This window comes from Catharus ustulatus, chromosome 22 (genome assembly GCF_009819885.2).
Source record: "Catharus ustulatus isolate bCatUst1 chromosome 22, bCatUst1.pri.v2, whole genome shotgun sequence".
Lineage (NCBI taxonomy): Eukaryota > Metazoa > Chordata > Aves > Passeriformes > Turdidae > Catharus > Catharus ustulatus.
In genome coordinates this window covers 10434678-10453928 of record NC_046242.1, presented here as the reverse complement: position 1 = coordinate 10453928, position 19251 = coordinate 10434678, and positions in this window count along the sequence as shown.

Sequence of the window (19251 nt, the reverse complement as noted above, 5' to 3'; positions counted from 1 at the left end):
CTATTCCCCTTTCCCCATTCCCAATATCCCTTGGGGATGGGACCAGACAAGCCTCAGCTGCCAGGACATGGTCCTAACTGCTTTAAAGCTCTTCCCAGTTTGTAGGAAGATCTCCTGGCAGCATGGGAAGGGACTGTGTCTCTGAAGAGTTCCAAACTAGGTGGTTGCCCCAGGGGACAAGTGCTGGGGAAGATTCCTTTTCTCCCAGCACTTCCCAGGTTTGTGAAGGGTTCCTGGGGTGCTGGGCTGGTGGTGGCATCCATGCTGGCTCACCCATGTGGAGGCAGCTTCCTACCTGCATCCTTGTCCCTGGCTGAGGGAGCTGCGCTTGGAATGGGACCTAGGGTGGTCTCGGTGACACCCACTGAGGTTGGGCTCCCCAGGGTTCAGGCTGCAGCACTGGGCTCTCAGCTCCATCCCCTACACCTCCCAAGGGAGCTGCTCCACAGCTCCCATCCATCCCCTTCCAGCCTCGGGAGAGATGTCCACTCTACCTCACTGTCTGGGAATTTCTCCTGAGACTTTGTCTGCATTTTGCTGTCCTTATTTGCACCTCTTTGGGTTCATTTACACCCTTACATCTTCTCCTCTTCCCCTTAGTGCATCCCCTTCTCTCTGCCAGTGCTCAAGGTGCCTCCCAGACCTCTCTTGGTGGCCATGGGGCCATTGTCCAGCACAGGTCAGAAGGACCATTCACCCTGCTGACTCCCATCCCCCAGAGCTGATCTCTGCCCTTCTCCACACTAACCACCAGGTCCCCCACCCTATGGATTTGGCCCTGACCTGTCCTCAACTGCAGCCCCTGGTTCTGAGCCTGTTTTTGGCTTTTCATCTGTTCCTGACTAAGGCCAGGGCCAGCACTCCCAAAGTAGGTGCAGCTCGATGTGTTTGCCTGTTTCTCACCCCTCCTTGCAGCTTTAGGGTAAAGCAGCACATCTGGATCTCTTGCATCCAGCCCCCATCTGATGTGCCACATCTGGATTCCTTGCATACAATCGCTGTCTAACAGGCTATGTCTGGCTTCCCAGCATGTGATTCCTAGATAACAAGTCACTCCTGGATTTCCTACATGTGATTCTTGGATAACATGGCATATCTGGATTCCTTACATTCAATTCCTGGACAATATGGCATATACACTTTCTGGCCAAGGTTGGGACTGGAACAAGACTTTCTCTTTACAGTTTAAAGGAATTTTTTTTTTTTTCTGGAGAAGCTTTGACCTGAATTTCTGGCTGCCTCACAAAATCTCTCTTCTACCTCGGCTTTGGCTGCTCTTGGCTGGGAGCCTGGCTGGAAAACAAAGATCCTATCTCTCCCCACCCCCTGGGCTTTGGGACTGCTGGCGGTGGACACGCTGCCCCTCGCCAATCAGTGCTTACAATAATATTTTTCTCTAGGATTGAGCTTGGAATAACTTTGTTTTGACATAATCTGAACTAATGTCTCCCCGGCAATGACAGTAAACACTCGACAATAAGTGTCAGTGCAGCCCTGGAGCAATTGCTCCAGCAGCTGGACATGAGGGAGAGGGGACATGGCACAGCCTCAGGGAAGGGCCTGATGATGGCAGGGTGGACCAAAGCCCCAGAGGTCCACTTCTCACCCTTCTTTGCCCCAGCCAAATCCCTTGCTCACTCTGCAGAGAGTGATGGAAAATGCAGCCTGGGGCCGTTGCTAATCAGTTCTTCAGGCACCAGGATTATTGTTTCTGCAATTGGTGGCAGCTCCAATTTAAACACTGTCACTGCACTATTAATGGTCCTGGCACTCACTGACTCCAGAGCTCAGCCTGGGACTCAGCAGCAAGAATGTGGAGACCAGCAAGAGCCACTGAACTTCAGTCCATGTCCTGTGCCAGCCATGCCCTGTTTCCAGCCAGGCCTGGTGTGCTTGGGGTGCCCTATGCTGGCCCATCAAGGCAGGATTCCTCCCCATGCCTTCCCTACCAGGAGAGGGCCTTGCTGGTCTCACCTTCATGAGGTCAAAGTAGCTGGACATGGGCATGAACCTGGACATGGGGAGCTGGGCATGCACCTGGGCATAGATCTGGACCTGGGCGTGGATCTGGACACAGGGAACTGGGTGTGGGGAACTTTGCATGGACATGATCCTGGATCTGGACCAGGACCTGGCATTAGCCCTGGGGTGGTACATGAGCTCTCCACATGTCCAGAGCCTCTGGTGCTGCTCCTTTCCTGTTTTAATTCCTGTATTATGCTGGCCCTGTAATCCCACCTGCCATAGATTCCCTCATCCCAAACAGACCCTTCTCAGGCCTGTTGTGATTTTTCTGTCCAAAGGCAGAAGCCATGGAAAGATCTCTCTCCCTTCCCTACTGGTTCCCATCCATCCCAACTGAACCTCCTTGTCTCATCACACCCAGTGTGGAAACCAGTCCTGAGAGCTTCCTGTTGGTTCAGTCTTGGGGACCAAAGAGATCATCCTTCCTCATCCCTCTCTCCTGTGACCCTCTCTGCTGGCCTGATCCTCACAGCAGCAAACAGCAGTGACTTCAAACCCAGGGATAAGGACACCTGAGGGCCAGTGACACCCCTCAACACATCCCTCCCTCTGCAGGGTTTGTGCTCCCTGGAAAAGCAGAGCTGCAGTGGGAGGTTCACTAGGGCAAGCAGGACTTCAGGCTGCCAAACACAGCTTTCCTGGAGACCAGCAGGCCCATCCCTGCTTCTTCCTGGGGACCATGGGTGTTCCCACAGCTCAGGAACTGGGTGTCATCCCTGCCTGGCCACTCAGCACTACAGCATGAAGTGTGTACACCAGTTCTGAACATCTCCCGAGGGATCTGAGCTGGTCTCAGCATCGTCTCTTTCGGCAGAATGAAAGCTGAAGCTCTTCTGGTTATTCTGGAAGATCACAGGTTGCCCACTTTTTTTTTTTTTTTAATGGATGAAAGCATGTGCTTGATATCAAGGCAGAGAAAAGAAGCTGAGGAGCAATATGTAGAAGACTTTTGAATGTCAGTGGAGTGAGCTGTGGAGGACTAGAAGATGGATGGATGTGCCCAATGTGATTGGTGCCAAGGACAGCAGGAAAAGCCTGCCTGGGCTGTGTTTCATGCAAAGAAAACAAAGGGGAGATGCTCAGAGTGGATATAAAAGGGGCACATTTTAGAACTGCAGATTGATGAGCTGCTCCAAGTGATCAGAGCAGAGGTTGGGAGTTAAGGAGCCATGTCCGTGGTTTGCAGAAAGAAGCTCTTCACTAGTGATACCCCATCGTTGGAAGTGTCCAAGGTCAGGCTGGATGGGGCTTGGAGCCACCTGGGATAGTGGAAGGTGTCCCTGCCTGTGGTAGGGGGTAAAATGGGATGACCTTTATGGTCCTTCCAGCCAAAAACATTCCATGATTCTGTGAAGTTGCAAATAGGCACTATGTGTCCTGTCTGAGTGCACGTTCCCAGCAGGAGGAACAAGGGGATCAGTCAGGCAGGGACAGTTTGAGCTGTGGTCCCTCTCACTGAGGCAGTGGTGGGTTCCCTGAAAATCCTGGGACCTGTCTGGGTGGCCTTATTCATCCCTGTCTCCTTTTCTTTCCTCTTTGTCATGTCCTAGGAATCCTTTTATCCGTGTGTTTGTTTTTCTTTCCCTCTCCTTGCAGATGCTCAGTAATTCTTTGAACATATCAGATGGGTTTGTGTATCCCTGTTCTGTGGATTCCCCACAGAGGAAAACAGGCACCTCTGGAGCAAGTTGCACATTGTCCTGAGGTCATGTCTACGGCAGCCTGGCAAAGTCCCTCTGGAATTCTTGCTCTGAGCGTGGAGCAGGCGAGGGAGGGTGATGATGGGAGCATGGGAGCAGTTTCCAAAGCCAGGAGGGATGGTGGGTGCTGACAGGAATAAACACTGCACCACAGAAAGGATAAGGCAGCAGTGGCTTGGGAGTGCAAAGGCCCAGGGCCATGGTGGAGCCACAGACAAATCTGGCAGCTCCTTTGGAAAAGTGTACTTGGAGGCCTTCTTCCTCTGGATGCCTCGTGGAGCATCAGATGGTGACTGTGGGGTGTGGATTTTCCTGCAGGCCCATCTCCTCTTGGAGGCCAGCCTGGACCATGAGTGTCTGAGCATTCTCTGCCAGGATGTCAGACACCAAGTCCTGAGGGTGCCTCTCATTTGGTGTCTTGCTCATTAAAAGGTCCCCTTAAACGTCTGAAGGACAATGTGCTCCAAAGCCAGACTAATTCCCCCCAGAATGCCACAGGCACACAGACTCTCCAAACATTGGGCCCTTTGCCCAAAACCAGCCAGTCCACATTTGTTGGTGCTATGCCATGTCCCAAACCTGAGGACAAGTTTGTGATGGATCAGGCAAGAATTCTTTCCAAGTGCCCAATCCTGGGCTGCAGAGGGGCAGAGGGAACCTTCTTTGGGACATGGGAAGCCTTGCTGTACTGCTCTGCAACCTCACACCCTGACCCTCCTTCTCAACTCCTCCTTCAACACTCAATTTACCTCCCTTCCAGGGACTCCCTTCCAGGCTTGTCCTGCATTGCTCAGGGCAGGGACCACCTGCCCTGTGTGGATGGGGGACATGGTGGTCACTGTTACATGGGGGAGGAACTTTGAGGTCCCTCCAAGGAGTTTTTGGTGAAGCAGGGAGGAGGTAGGGCTGTGCTGGGGCTGGGGGTGATGTCAGAGGAGTGGGAGCATCACTGTGTGTGGAGAGCCAGGAAGGAGAGTGTGGTCCCAGCGGACAACAGCAGGTCACAGGACTCCTGAGGTGACTTCAGGAGGGAGCCATGGATGGACCTGGAGAGACCAGTCTAGAGCTACAGTGGGGAAGCAAAGGGAACCTCATTGCAATCCTAGCAAATGCTGGTGCAAGAGATGCTTTTGGGGATAAATATTTACTCTGAAGATTTCTGTCTCCAAGGACTTTCATATTTTTGGTGGCAAAATATAGAGGTTCTCCTGCCTGCCATGCTGAGCAGACTTCACTGTCCCAAACAGGTGACCAAGAGGAGGAAAAGGACAGAGCTTCCATCCTTGCCACCCCACCATCAATCCCGGGGTGGGACAGGCTTGGGGGTGGCCAGAGGCTTCCAGGACCAGCTCTGTGGCCCCCTCCTTCCCACAACCACGTGCCAGCACAGGCAGATCAGAACCCACTGCAGCAGCCAGGGTCCCCCCACACCCTGGTGGCCCTTCTGCAGGGCCCTTCTCTCCTTCCTTCCCGAGGGAACAACGTGAGCACATCCAGCAGCTGCCTCTGCCCAAGTGCAAAGGAGGCCTGAGGACATGGATGGAGAGGGGGGAGAGAGGGAGGCAGCACAGAGGAACAATTGAAAAGAGGAAAAAGGAAATCCTCCTGGAGCTGTGAAAGTGTTTTCCCAGACTGTCTGGCCGCTCCAATGACCTCATTCTCCAAGGTGCTGTTAATTGGATTGGAGAACAGCACATCCAGCCCTGCCAACCCCTCTGCCCAGTCACCTGCACAGCCCCTGTGCCCAGCAGCCCTCCCCAACCCCACTCTGGCCCTGAGTGGTTCCCAGTGCCCAGGCTTGGGCCAGGGGTCGTTAACCAGGGTTAACAATCCCCGATTTCCATGAGTTCATCTCAACTGTTTATCCTGGAAACCCCCTCTGCAAAAGCAGTGATGCATGCACAGATCTGGAGTGGGGACTGGCACCAGAGTCCCGGGAAGGCAGAGAGCCTGGCCTTGAGTTCTGTGACCATCCCTGGGGTACAAGTGGCTCCTGTGACAGAAAAGGCACAAGGGACCATGCACAGAGGAGCAGGAGGCAGTAGCTGGATCTTGGGTGGCTGGGCTGGGTGGGAGAAGAAGGATGGTGCATCAGAGGTGATAGGGAACTCACAGAGCTGTCCTATGTGTTCTGTGCACAAAGTTCCAAGGGGATGTCTCCTGCTGGGTCAATATTTTAACAGATAATGGATGTCTGAGTAATGGATCCCCTCCATGATCATCTCTTCTATAAAGCTGTAGGCGGCACTGAAAGCTTTTTTCACATCCTTCCATGAAGAAAGTTTATGGGTAGGAAGAGAAACCAGTAGAGCTTTTTTCCTGACATCTATTTGCCCAATTAAAAAAAAAAAAAGTAAAAAAATTACAGAATCACAGAATGATTTGAGTTCGAAGGAACTTTAAAGATGTGCTGCATATAGATAAAACTTTACAAAGGGAAGGACTTACAAAATCATGGCTCAGACCTGTTACTTCTAAATAACAGATTAAGTAGAAAAGGACTATGGGAAGGAGACAGCTGAATTAGGGGTAGAAAAACAAGTTATCTAACCATTATGTGTTCACATAGTGGCATATGGTGGTTGGTTGAATTATATTTGTTATTATTTAAAACTGTGTAACTGATAATGGGCTAACCACTGAAAAAGGCCTGATTTTTGCAATAAAGCATCTCTCCTTTGCACTTGCCTGGGGACTCTGCATCACCACTGACCCTCACCCAGCTGGAGCCTGAACAAAAATGAACTTTTTACAACCCCCTGCCATGGGCAGGGACACCTTCCCCCTAGCCCAGGTTGCTCCAAGCCCTTTCTGACCTGGCCCAAACCCTTAAAACTCCCTCATAGAGCCACTAGCTGTTGTTCAAATTCACCTGCTTCACACATCAGGAAGGGATGAGGGACAGACATGAGATTGCATCAGCCTCGCAAAATCCAAACACCAAGTAAGTACTCGGGAGCTCTTTTATTTAGCAGAGGAATTAAATAACGAGACCCAAAGGCTGGGAGTTAAAGCAAGGCCTGCTCAAGTGTGGATTAGCACATATTTCAACACTGACCATGACTGGAACTAATTGCAGAGAGCAAAGGTTGGATTCTGCTCTGTAGGAAGCCTGGCTGCCTTTCCAGCAGAGGGGCTTACACCAAGAGATCATTCCTGGCTCGATGGTCATAGGACAACACTCTCAGGTCCCTGATGTCCAAGTCATGCTCAGGTCTCATGGCCTTGAATTTGGTGCATCTGAAAGATGGCAAGGATAGATCAACGCTCTGCAGCTGCCTGGTGTTTCCACAGTGGTGACCTCCCCTCCTCTGGGCTCTCCTTCCCTCCCAAACTGGGGGTATTTTTAAGGTGGGAAAAGGTTTCTGTGGGTTTTATGTTCTATTAAAGAGGGCATTGTCAGAGCCAGGCCCCTGCGACAGGGGCTGGAGTGGGAGAGCTGAGCATGTAAAACATGACTGGAAGTACAGTGTCCAAATCAGGGTTATTTTAACTTTTGTCTTTCAATAGTTGAAGGAGCTTCTGTCTGCCATCAGCATTGCTGATAAACACTCTCCAAAATGCCAAATGCCATGTACTTGTAACTTTCTTTAAAGATAAGAGAGGGTTTCCCATGGCATGGGATACTCTGTTCCCACTCCCTCTGGGAACCCTTATCATTGTTTTAGTGCCTTATTTGTCAAAGACCAAAAGGTCTTGGTATCTTGGTATGTGGCTTGTTGCTCTGGGATCTCATATGCCAGGAACTGATAATGGCATTTTTTTTGTGGTGGAATCTCATCAACTTTTCCTCCAGGACAGACAGCAGCACACAAAGCCAAGGAGCTCTCCTGGGAGATGTTCTGTCAGCCATGAGCTGTGTCCTGACTGCAGTTTCGGGTTGGAATTGCTGTTTTGGGTTAAAGCAAGCTGCAGCACGGCTGACAGCACTTGCAGGCTGCTCACAGCCGTTGGGATAATCATGGAGTTGTCCACGTTACATCCATGCAGAGCCACTGCTCTCCATGACACAGAAGGTCATTCCCCTGTCTCCATTTTTATTCCTGGGTATCACTTTGCAACCCCCTTGTGTGACTTCCTGGAATGTTTTGCAATTAAATGCAAAACACTTGGGGATTGCACACAAACGAGGGCAATGAGGACAAGATTTTCAGAGAAGTAACAGATGCCAGCTGGTCCCAGTGCCCCCATAATTGTTTTTTTGTTTTTTTGTTTTTTTGGGGTTTTTTTAGGATTTCTTAACCTTTTCTGCGACAGCCTTTGTGCTTTATTTTTTGAGTACCTTCTTTTAATCATAAAATCACAGAGTTGCTAAGGTTGGAAAAGCCCTCTGAGATCACTGACTCCAACCTTTCCCTGAGCACTGCCAAGGCCACTACTAACTGTGTCCCCAGTGCCACAACCACACGTGTTTTGGAACATTTCCAGGGAAGGTAACTGTACCACTTCCCAGGTTTCGTTGGTTGCTGTCGTCATGTTGTCATGCCCACATTATTCTCTGGAGCTGGGTAATCTCTTCCAAACCTAGAAAGTTGAGCTCTGCTCCTGCTGACCTTTAGAATATCTTTTCTTTGGTGGGTAGCAAGAGTCTTTTCTCCACAGGACTTGATTTTGCTGCAAGAGTTTTATTTTTTGACATTTGTCTTATTTCTACCTACTTTATTTCCTACTAGTTTTGCTATTATTTCCCTTGGAAATGGCTTTAGGTTGAGACTTCAAGCCCCCTTTTTTCACTATACTGATGGTTTTTCTTATGGGATGGCTTTAGCTGATGAGTTATGACTTCATCTCTGTTTTCCAAACTACCTGGGAAACAGCTGATGTTAATTGTTGAATCTTTGTGATGTCATGGGATTGTATTTGGGACAGAGCTTCCATTATGCTCTGTCTCAACTTGAACTGCAGATTCTAAGAGTGAAATCTTCTTGTTTTGCTCCCCAAATTTGTTTTAAAAGTCTCTTGCAAGGCCGATGAGTCCATCTCTTCCTTAAGGATGTCACTGAAAGCATTGTTATTAGGCAGGAGAGTACTGACCTCTGCATCTGGTTTTGTGTTGTTTTGAGACATAACTTGAGATCCAGATTCTTTGCTAATAAAATCATCATCTCAGGCAGAATTTAGAGCTGGCATATTTTGTCCTAGTACTTATGTTTTAATTTTCTCTATTTCTGAATAAACAAACCAGACCTGAATATGGTATTTCTTTTCTTCTTTTTTTTTTTTCCCCTGTTCCCTGTTTATTTTCTAGTTTAGTTAAGCCAACAACTTTACATGGGTCCAGTCCATGCTGTTACTCACCTCTCTTGCCCAATCTAGATCTGAACTAATTGGGAACAGTCTTGCTTTTCCCTGATGAGCTACTGATGCTTCATTAGCGATATTTTTGACTCCAGCCTTGGGACACCACTCCCTCTCTCCACTTCCCTCACCAGAGTGTTGGTGGGCAGTGGTGGTTGCCCCTGGCTGGGGAGGGGCTGGTGCTCAGCAGATGCTTTGGAGATGCTCCAGGTGTGAGCAGCACAAACTCCAACATGTGCACAGGCAGGAACCTCCCTGGGTTGGAGCTGGGTGGAAGTTGCCCAGAGTAGCTTGGGGAAAGCACCTGGAAAGAAAACCTTTGCTTTAAAGCAGACAGAGACATTCCTTGAAGAGAAAAATGCAGCAGCAGGGGAGGGGCTGTTTCACCTTGAGGTCTGTGCCCTGTTTCAGTGTAACTTTGCCTTGTCTAACACAGAAGTGCTGCATGTGCCACTAACAGCTGCTGATGAACCCTCCTGGCTCCAGGAGAGCATCCAGGTGCCCCCTGCTCCGTCCCCTGATGGAGGCTGGTGTGGGAAGACCCTATCTGGCCAGGGGTCTTGGCAAGGGGAAAGGGCAGGGTACCTAAAGAGGGGTGGTGGAGAGAAGGGCTGTGCTGGGACTCTCTAATGGGATGCTGGTGGATTTGTTGGGTGGGAGTGGGGCTGGTGGCCCCACTCATCCAATGTGCCTCTCATCCTGTGGTCACCATCTCCAGGAGATGTTCCAAAGCCTGCCTTGGACCTTCCTGGTTTCTTGCTTGGGACTACGCAGGAATCTCATGAAAAGTGTATTGGCTGCAGGAGAGGAGGATCATGAGGTCCAGAGGGATGGCTGAAACAAAGAGCTGGGCTGCTCAGGCTGACCCTTCCCAGCCAGCTGTGCCCATCATTTGCTTCCTCTCTACTCAGTCTGTTTGTGTCCCTTGTTCCTGCCCACCCTGTCCCTCCAGGAGACACCTGTGGGCACCTGAGGGGGTGCTGGCAGCCTGTTCCCCCTGTCCTGGGTGGCTGCTGTGACATCCCTATGGCAGGAACCCTGCCCTGCTCTGCTGGTCAGCCAGGCTCTGCGGCCTTGGGGAAAAGCGATGAGATCCTGTGGGTCTGGAGCAAGAGTCATAGAACCAAAGATTCAGAGAATCACAGAACATCCCGAATGGGAAGGGACCCCAAAGGATCATCCAGTCCAACCCCTGGCCCTTGCACAGACACCCCAACAATGCCACCCTTTTCATCCCTGGCAGCGCTGTCCAAACACTCCTGGAGCTCTGGCAGCCTTAGGGCCGTGCCCATTCCCTGGGGAGCCTGGGCAGTGCCCAGGGGAAGAACCCTCTGGGGGAAGAATTGTTCCTGATATCCAGCCCTGACACAGCTCCAGCCGTTCCCCGGGTCCTGTCAGTGCTCACAGGGAGCAGAGATTCGAGCTGCACTTTGGGAGGAAGCTGCAGCACCCGGTGAGGTCTGACCTCAACCTCCTCTTCTCCAGCTGAACATTCCAAGTGACCTCAGCCACTCCTCGTGTGGCTTCTCTCTGGGAGAGTGCGTGGGCACAGCAGCATGTCCTAGGGTGGCTCTAGTGGGGTGCAGTGACACCCTCACTGCCCCCAGCCTGCACTGCCCTGCCCCGCCAGAGTGACAGCCCTGCCTCTGCTGCCCCGCCCTCCGTGGGCAGCTCCCGGACCTGCCTGAGCAGTTCCAGATGTGCCGGTGGCCGTGACCATGTGTGCGCTGCTGCCGGGAGTCCTTGGAGCAGCTGTGTCCGAGGGAGCTGCCAGCACGGCTCGGCGTGGGGCTGTGTACCGCCCTGGCACCCCTGACCCCCAGGCGCTGCCTGTCCGTGGGGAGCCCCGAGGGTGTGGAACGGGCTGCGCCTCCCTCCAGATGTTGCTGTGGCCCCTGACCCCCTGTTCCCTCGCAGCAGGGCCTGTCTGGGTCACAGAAGGAGCCGAGCAGGCTCTGAAGCTGCGGCTGCTGCGGCTGTCCGAGCGGGTGAGAGCTGGTGCCGTGCAGCCACGGCCGCAGCCAGCGGGCAGCGGGGTCCCAGGTGTGCTGTCCGGTACCGGGGCATCCCTCCGGGCTGTGCTGTGGGGGCACGGCAGCGGGAACACACCAGCCATGGTCTGAGCAGGGATGGAGCATGGAGAGCACAACAGACGGAGAGGGACTTTAACACAGGCAGAGAGAAAAACAGGACAAGGGGGAACAAAGAGGAGAGGCTGGGATTGGATGGCAAGAAGAAATCCTTCCCGCAGGGTGGGGAGGCCCTGGCACAGGTTGCCCAGAGCAGCTGTGGCTGTCCTTGGATCCCTGGCAGTGTCCAAGGCCAGGTTGGACAGGGCTTGGAGCAACCTGGGACAGTGGAAGTTGTCCCTGCCTATGACAGGGCATAGAACTGGATGAATTTAAGTTCTGTTCTAACAAAAACCATACCATGATTCCATGATTCTCTGGCATCAGTCCATCCCTTCACCCACGAAGGGCTAAGCACTCCCAGCTGCTGCTGGGCTGCTCGGCCATCTATTGTCCATGGGCAGTGTGACACCAGGGTGGGGTTAATATTTGGAGGCATATTCTGAGGGGTTTGGGAAGAAGCTCTGGTGTCTGAGACAGCTCAGGGACCAGCAGGGTCCAGTGAAAGTCCCTTGTAACTTCAAACCTACAGGGTCCTGTGAGTAGGACACAGAAACATGCAGGTGGTGTCTGGGCAGAGCACAACCCCTCTGCTCTGGCTCTTTGACATCTCTTATGCACAGGCTGCTGGCTGGGCACTGGTGCAAGTGCCCTTTCTCTGCTTGGCGAGGACACCATGGTCTCTCCCTACCAGAGCCAGGCTTGTGCCTATTCCCAACCTTCACCCCCCAGCCCTTCACCCCTCAGCTGCCAGCCCAGGGACCCCGATGTGACCAGGGCTGTCCTCGGGCAGCCTGGAGCCAGCCCTGTGTCCCCACCCTCCACACTGTTATCAAGTTCCTGCAGCCTTCCCCCACTGCTCGCCCGGGCCCTCTGCCAGCTGGGGCTGGGGTGGAGGCACTGGCAGGTTTCTGGGGGCTGATCCCACACTGGGGACACCATTCCACCAGGGCTGTTCCTGCAGACCTCTGACAAGCAGGATCAGGACCTCAACCCTCCCAACAAGCACCTGGTGCTTTTGGGACAGCAGGATTGGGACACAGGATGAGAAAGCCACTACCTGCATGAGGGGACCTTGGGGTCCAGCAGCCTTAGAAACACAACTGCCTGGAAGAGGAGAGGTCTTTCCAGACTTTCCACCTTCCCACAGCCCATGGCTGGCTCTGCAGGAAGCTCTCCCTGCCCAGGAGTCACCCTGACTATCAGGAGTTGTTTGTGGATGAAAAACTGTCCAGCAGTGGATGGGACAGGATGGACAGTGTTCAGGGGAAGTGGAGATGGATGGGATGGGATGGGATGGGATGGGATGGGATGGGATGGGATGGGATGGGATGGGATGGGATGGGATGCCCAAATTGTGCCAGAAGGACCAAGCACTGCTGAGCCATCTCCAGCCCCCTAAGAAGCTTCTAGCAGCATGGAGAGGTTGGACTGAGACAAGAGCAGGTGCTAAAGGACATATTCCTGATGCTGAACAGCAATGTGGGAAAGGAGTAGATGGGAATGACAGAAAATACTTGGGGAAGGCACTGTGGGATGTGTCTGGTCCCAGCTCTCTGGGGATGGGGCAGCACAGGGTTTGGATCTCAGGGTTTGGATCCCAGAGTCTGGATCCCTGGCCACTGCCAGATTTGTTTTGTGGGGCAGCAGAATCACAAAATAATTTAGTTTGGAAAAACCCTCTAAGATCATTGAGTCCAACCACCACTGATCCCTGTGCACAAGGGCCACATCCACAGGGCTGTTAATCCCCCTCCGGACTAGGGACTCCACTCCACTGCCCTGGGATGCTGTGCCATGGCTGGAGAGCCCTTTGGGAAGCTGTAGAGCTGCTGCCGCCCTTGGGCTTCTGCTCAAGGTCACAGAAAATCCCAGTGGGAGACCCAGAGTGATTTCGACTGAGATCTTGTCACATGGGCTGAGGACTCAGGTGCTCAATAACGAGTCGTGTAAAATAAGCAGTTTTCAATGAAATGGTTTTTAGCAACATTTTTTTCCCAATTGTTGATCAAAATCCAAAGTAACCTCAGAAAATTCACACGACGTGATGAGAAAACAAACCTGGAGCCCACAGGTCACTTTTTCCATGAGTGGTGCCTCTAAACACAGGGCATGTAGTCTCTGCTCGATGGACTCCCTGTACCTGGGTTGTGCCTATGGCTCCTGTCCCCCATGGCTGAGGGTAATCAGCCCATCCAGTGCTTTCTCCCACCTCCAAACCCCCTTCATGCTGGGGGCTGCCCTACAGCCTTGCACCCAGTGTTCTCGCTCCCCCTGGGATGGGGTGGTGACTCCTGCCAGGGACTGAAGCCCAGGCAGCCTCATGGCACAGGATGCTCCCATCCAGCTGCTCAAATGTCACACTACTCCAGGTCACCTCTACAAGGAGCTGGGAGAGGTGGCCAAGACCCGGGAAGACCCCCGTGCCACAAGCTGGGAAGCAGAGACCAGCAGGACCAGAGCAGTGACTGTCCCTCTGTGCTGGCACTGCTGAGGCACCTCCAATCCTGGGGGCAGTTTTGTCCTCACTGCAGAGAGGACATTGAGGGGCTGGAGCATGTCCAGGGAAGGGAACACAGCTGGGAAAGGGCTGGAGCTCCAGGAGCAGCTGAGGGAGCTGGGAAAGGGGCTCAGCCTGGAGAAAAGGAGGCTCAGGAGGGACCCTGTGACTCTGCACAAATCCCTGACAGGAGAGGGCAGCTGAGGGCTTGGGCTCTGCTCCCAGGGAACAAGAAGTCAGAGGAAAAACCTCAGTTTGTGCCAGGAGAGTTTTAGGTTGGATATTACAATTCCTTCATGAAAGGGTGGTCAGGCCCTGGCAAAGCTGCCCAGGGCAGTGGTGCAGTCACCATCCCTGGAGTGATTCAACAGCCATGTGGATGTGGCACTTGGTGACTTGGCGTAGTGGTGGCCTTGGCAGTACTGGGGAATGGTTGGATTTCATGATCCTAAAGGGCATTTCCAACCTCAGTGATTCTGTGATTCCATGAATGGCTTCCCCCTGCTTCTCAGCTCCCCACCATCTTGTGTCACCCTAACTCTGCTGTGCAGCCCTACAGCACCAGCAGGACCTGGGGCCACTGTCCCTTTGTCTTCAACAGCACCAGAGCATAGCAAAGATCTCCTCTGTCCCTGACCTCCCTGTAAGGACAAGGTGTCCCTTTGGAAGGTGCATGTCTTGAACACTCACGTGTGCCTTGGCAGCCTTAGCTTTGCTGTTTTGTGTCTGGGCCCCTTATCTCTCTGCCCCACCTCGCTCGGTGCTGGCTCTGGTGTCCCCAGTGCCAAGGCTACCCTGTGCCCAGCCCAGTGGCTCAGGAACAATTGGAGGAAGCCATGTCCCACAGCAAACCCTGGGATTTCTGCTGGACGTGACAACTGCCAGGAGGGCTGGCAGGGGATGAGGCCACACGTGGGGACTGGCAGGGTCTCAGGCAGTGCCCTCCCTGCCCCAAACCCAGCCACTGCTGGAGGGCTCAGCATGGTGGGAAGCTGAGCTAGCTGGGCACACTGCAAGGTGCAGGTGACCCTGGCCAGCATCCCACAGGAGTGTGACCAGCTTCCTGTGGCTATGGCAGAGCTCCACGAGGGAGGGGAGCAGCATGTCCCTGCTCACACTCACCTGCCCAGCATTGGCAACCATGCAGCACACACACACACAAAGGCACAAGGACCTGTGTTAGTGCAAGTACGAGTACTGCTCTGCCTCAAGACACAGACACATCCAGACTGGGCATGGCAGCACCCAGACATGCACCAGAGGGACCATGTCCACCCACGTGTGTAGAGGAGAAAGTGGTCACACACACCTACGGGTGCCCTCCTGCTCTGAGCCTCAACCCAGCAGCCCTGCAGCTCCATGGTGCTCCAAGTGTCACCTCAACTCCTTCTCCATGTGCTCAGGATTGGAGCCTTCAAATCCCTGCCCAAATCTTCCCCTCTGCTCCCTCTGATGCCCAGGTACCACAGGCTCACACTGCCTGTGCCAGCCCTGCCAGCAGAGCAGGCAGCCTGTGCCCCAGTTGTGCTGGAATACTGCTGGTTGTGCCCACGCCATCCAGGGTGCCTGGGGAGGGCAGAGGGAGTTCAGCTGGGGAGGACAAACTCCTTAAAAGGCTGGACATGCAGGCAGCCGAGGCTTTCCCAGGCAGCCAGGAGTTCCTGGAAGTTGGCTCCTGGTGCCAGAGAACAAGTCTTGGAGAGCTGCACGGGTGAACCTTCCTGAAAGGAGCTGCCCTGTGCCAGTTCTTGCCCCAACATGGGCTGTCCTGGGGTGATTGCTGTCCCTGCACGTCCCCTGCTTGCTCCCACGATCCCTTCCATGAGCTCAGCTCCCAAAGGAGATCCAGCTCTCACCCAGGCTTTGCTATTGCAGATGTGTGGCCCAGAACCTCCGTTATCACTGTCCCAGTGCCTCTCTGGCCCCGTTCCCTGCCTGGAAGCCCGTCCCAGGCACATGTTTGGGTACCTGCCAGCCAGGACATCCTGTGGCTGATAATGTCACATAGCTTGGAGCCCTGTAGCTCCTTCTCGTGCCTTGCATCCTCGTGGCCTCACAGCTGCAAGGTGGGGTCTCACACCCTTCCTTCCCAGTGGGATAAAAGTAGGTGTCTCCTGTTTCAGCCTCCCCAAGACCTGGGAGCAGTCCAGCTTGTCTCAGCCTTGGAATGTCCAGTGTGAATCCTCCAGGAACCCATCCCATGGGCCAGAGACATTTCCAGTTCCACAGGGGCACTTAAAAGGCACCTATTCCCCACCTGAGACCTCCCATGGCAGTGGCCAAGGTCCTGTTCCTTTGGAAACTGTGATGAATCCCCGACCACCAAGTCCTTCCAGTAACCTGAGACCTCATCTGAGTGCTCCAGATCCTCCCACCCAACATCAGCAGCCACTTCAGCACATAGTTGGACAGAAGATGAGACAGATGAGACAGTGTGCAGCCTTCAGGACCTCAAAGGATTTCACAGAGGCCTCTGGACAGCTCCATGCTGGTGCTTTCCAGGAGAGGAAGAAACCTAGGCACATGGTGGGCAAGCAGCAGCATACAGGTGGCAAATCCCATCCCCCAGGATCCAGGAGCCCAGCCTCACTCACCCCAACACTCTCTTGACCCTTTGACACAGCCATGTCTCATTGCTGGTCGCAGGGTGACACCTGCAGCCTATCTTTGCCTTAGAGGCTTCCACCAAAATCCCCTCTTCCTGCACAGCCCCATGGACCACTTTAAGGGCAAAACCTTCTTGCAGAATCTCACTGGGCCTGTTCCCTGACTCCAGCTCTCTGTGTCACCCAAGCCTGGCTCTCCTGCAGCCTCTTGACCCGCTGCATTCCTTGTTGTGCCTCTTGTTCTTCATGGATGCTGATGACCTGTCTCCAAAAACATATTTCAGGGAGCTCTGCTGGCTGCTGTGCTACCCCTCCAGCACCCCCTGTCCTGTTGCTTACAGTCTAAATGGTCCCGTGTCACCTCCTTCTCCTTCAGCCTTCCTCGCAGTTGCCCTGTCCAAAAAACCGCCACCTATCCCCCAAAATGAGCTTTTTTTTTTTTTTTTTTTTTTTTAAATATGCCAAGTCCATCTGGTACAGTCTATCCTTGATAAACAGCCCTCCCTTGGGGCCTCTTGGGACCAGAAATAGCGCCGGGGCTGGACCTGCCCGAGCAAACATTCCTCCCCGCACACGCACGTCTGCTCCCCTCCGGCAGCCCGGCCACCCCTAGGGAGCCTGGCCTCGGGGACCAGTGCCACCATAGCCCTGCACGTTCTCGGAGGGGGAGCCTTCCCCACCCCGGGAGCTGCACATCCCTCCGGACAGTGCCTCGACCCCTCCCCGGGGCACGGCTGGGCCGAGCTCGCTGTTCCTGCAGGGAGGAATCCTGATTTCTGACAGCGTGTCCCGATAATCCCCGAGGGGCAGCCGGCAAAGCCTGGCTGATCCACGCCGGGCTGAGTCGGCCGTCGCTGCGGGCTGGAATGTGCTGCTAATCCCCACGGCCACCTCCCGGGAGCGGTCACCGCTGCCCTGGGGACACCCGGCTTGGTCCCGCTCGCTCTCCGGGGAGGCGATGCCGGCGCTCGGATGTATCCCTGCCCCGCGGGAGGGGGTGCTGGGTGGCCGCTGCTCCGCAGGGGTCTGTGCTCCAAGGACAGCCGTAGGGTCGATCCTGGAGATCAGTGCCAGCCCAGCTCTCCTGGCACTGGGACCTCTGCGGATCTGCCAGTGCTCCAAGGAGGAGCTGTTTGTTTCCAGCCCTTGCACCGCTGCCGGGAGAAAAGCTGTTGCATTTCACACGACAGATGTTGCTCTCTGAATCCTTGTCCTGCTGGTCCTCCAAAGGATTTTCCATGACCTCCTAACCCCTTTATCTCTGCGGGGTTCCAGCACTGACATCTGACCACAGTGGGCTGTCTCTTCCCATATTTCTGCCGGGGCACACGTTCCTGCCCACCCTGCTGTTCCCACCCTGTCACTTCTTAGGGACGCAGTTTTTCCTCTGTTTCAAGAGGGGCTGCCTGGTGCAGTCAGTCCCCTAAAGGGGATTGCAGGCACCCCTCTGCAAACAAAGGCACGGAACCCTCATGAACCTTCAAAACACACTCGTGGACATCACAAAGTGTCTCTGGCAGCTCCTTGGCACCTGATTCTCTTTGCTTCCCTCTGTAATCAGTTCTATGGCTCTTCCCAGACCTCCCATCCAGCCCTACCCTGCGATGGGTGGGAACTGAGCCCAACCCCCTGTGGGGGCACACCAGAATACTCACAGCCTTCCTGCTTCTGCCCCAGCTCCTCTGTGTCGCTGTTTTGGGAGCTGTGATCACCTACCAGACCCTCACGCTGCCTCATGGCATGGAGGCCCAGCCTGTGAAAAAGAGAATCTTGACCCTCAGTCTGCAAATATGGGGCCAGAGCCCCTGGTCTATACCTTGCTCTTGCCAAAGTGGCTTCACACATGGCTAGAAAAGTGCTGCTGCTCCCTGGGCACAGTGGCTGCTCTCTCCCACTGCAGCCTGTGCCATCTGCAGCCAATATTAATCATGTTTTTCAGCCATTAATAATTTCTAACATTAATCATGTTGTCTTCATGTTGAACAGCGGAGGACTGGGACTGCGGGAACTTTCTCGCAAGCAATGGGCCTCAGCTCAGCTGCTTCTGAGAGCTGTCAGCCGGCCAGAGCTCCGTTCTTCTCCACAAGTGCCATGTGGCTTTTGTATTGTTTAGTCTCTGATTGGAATCAGAGGGGCCAGCTTGAATAACCTGTCCCACAATAGCCCAGTGCACTGACACAAGCACTGTCTCTCCGATGACATCACGGAGCCCTCGTGTTCACTGGAGACCGTCTTGCGGTATCAGCACAGTCAGTTCTCGGACATCCACTCCTGTCCCTCTGGAAGGGAACACTGTCCCTTTGCCTGGTCTGGGGCTGCCCGTGACAGAAGTCAAGCTGGCAGGACTGTGCCTGTGGAGAAACAGATGCCTGAGATATGATCCTCATCCTGTGTGCAGAGCACCTGCATCTCCTGGCAGGAAAGGTCCAGCTTTGAAGGCATTCCTTGGGGTAGCTCTCTAGAACCCTCAAGATTCTGTGGGAAGGGGCCCCTGAAGGGGTCCAGACCAGTCTGATTCTCAGCAGGCCTGTTGCCAGCACTCAGTCACTGTGGCTGTCTTTGTCTACCTGAGGTTTGAAAGCCTCCAGAACCAGAGCGCCCTCACCTCTTGTGCTTGTCCCAATGCTGGGGCCCTTCCAGAGTCAACACTTCATCTTGGAACAAACACCCTAAATCTTGGCCACAAACTGCAGTCTCTGTTTTCCTACCAAGGGCAGGGAAAGCTTTCTCCTGTGCTGAGAAGCACTTTCAGAGGGGGATTCAGTCTCTGTTTCAGTGCTGCAGCTCCATATGGACCCCTCCTTTCATGTCAGAAGGAAGGATTTCTGCACATAGTGATGCATAACACAGCTTTTCCACACCTTTTACCCTGAGCTTGTCTGGGGAAGACTGTCATTCCTTTGGCAGAGGGACAGGGGCACAGCTTTCTCCTGTCAGGTCCCTCCAGTTGTCCCTGGGGATGGAGCTCCTGGAGTTGCTGGAGTGTGGTACCA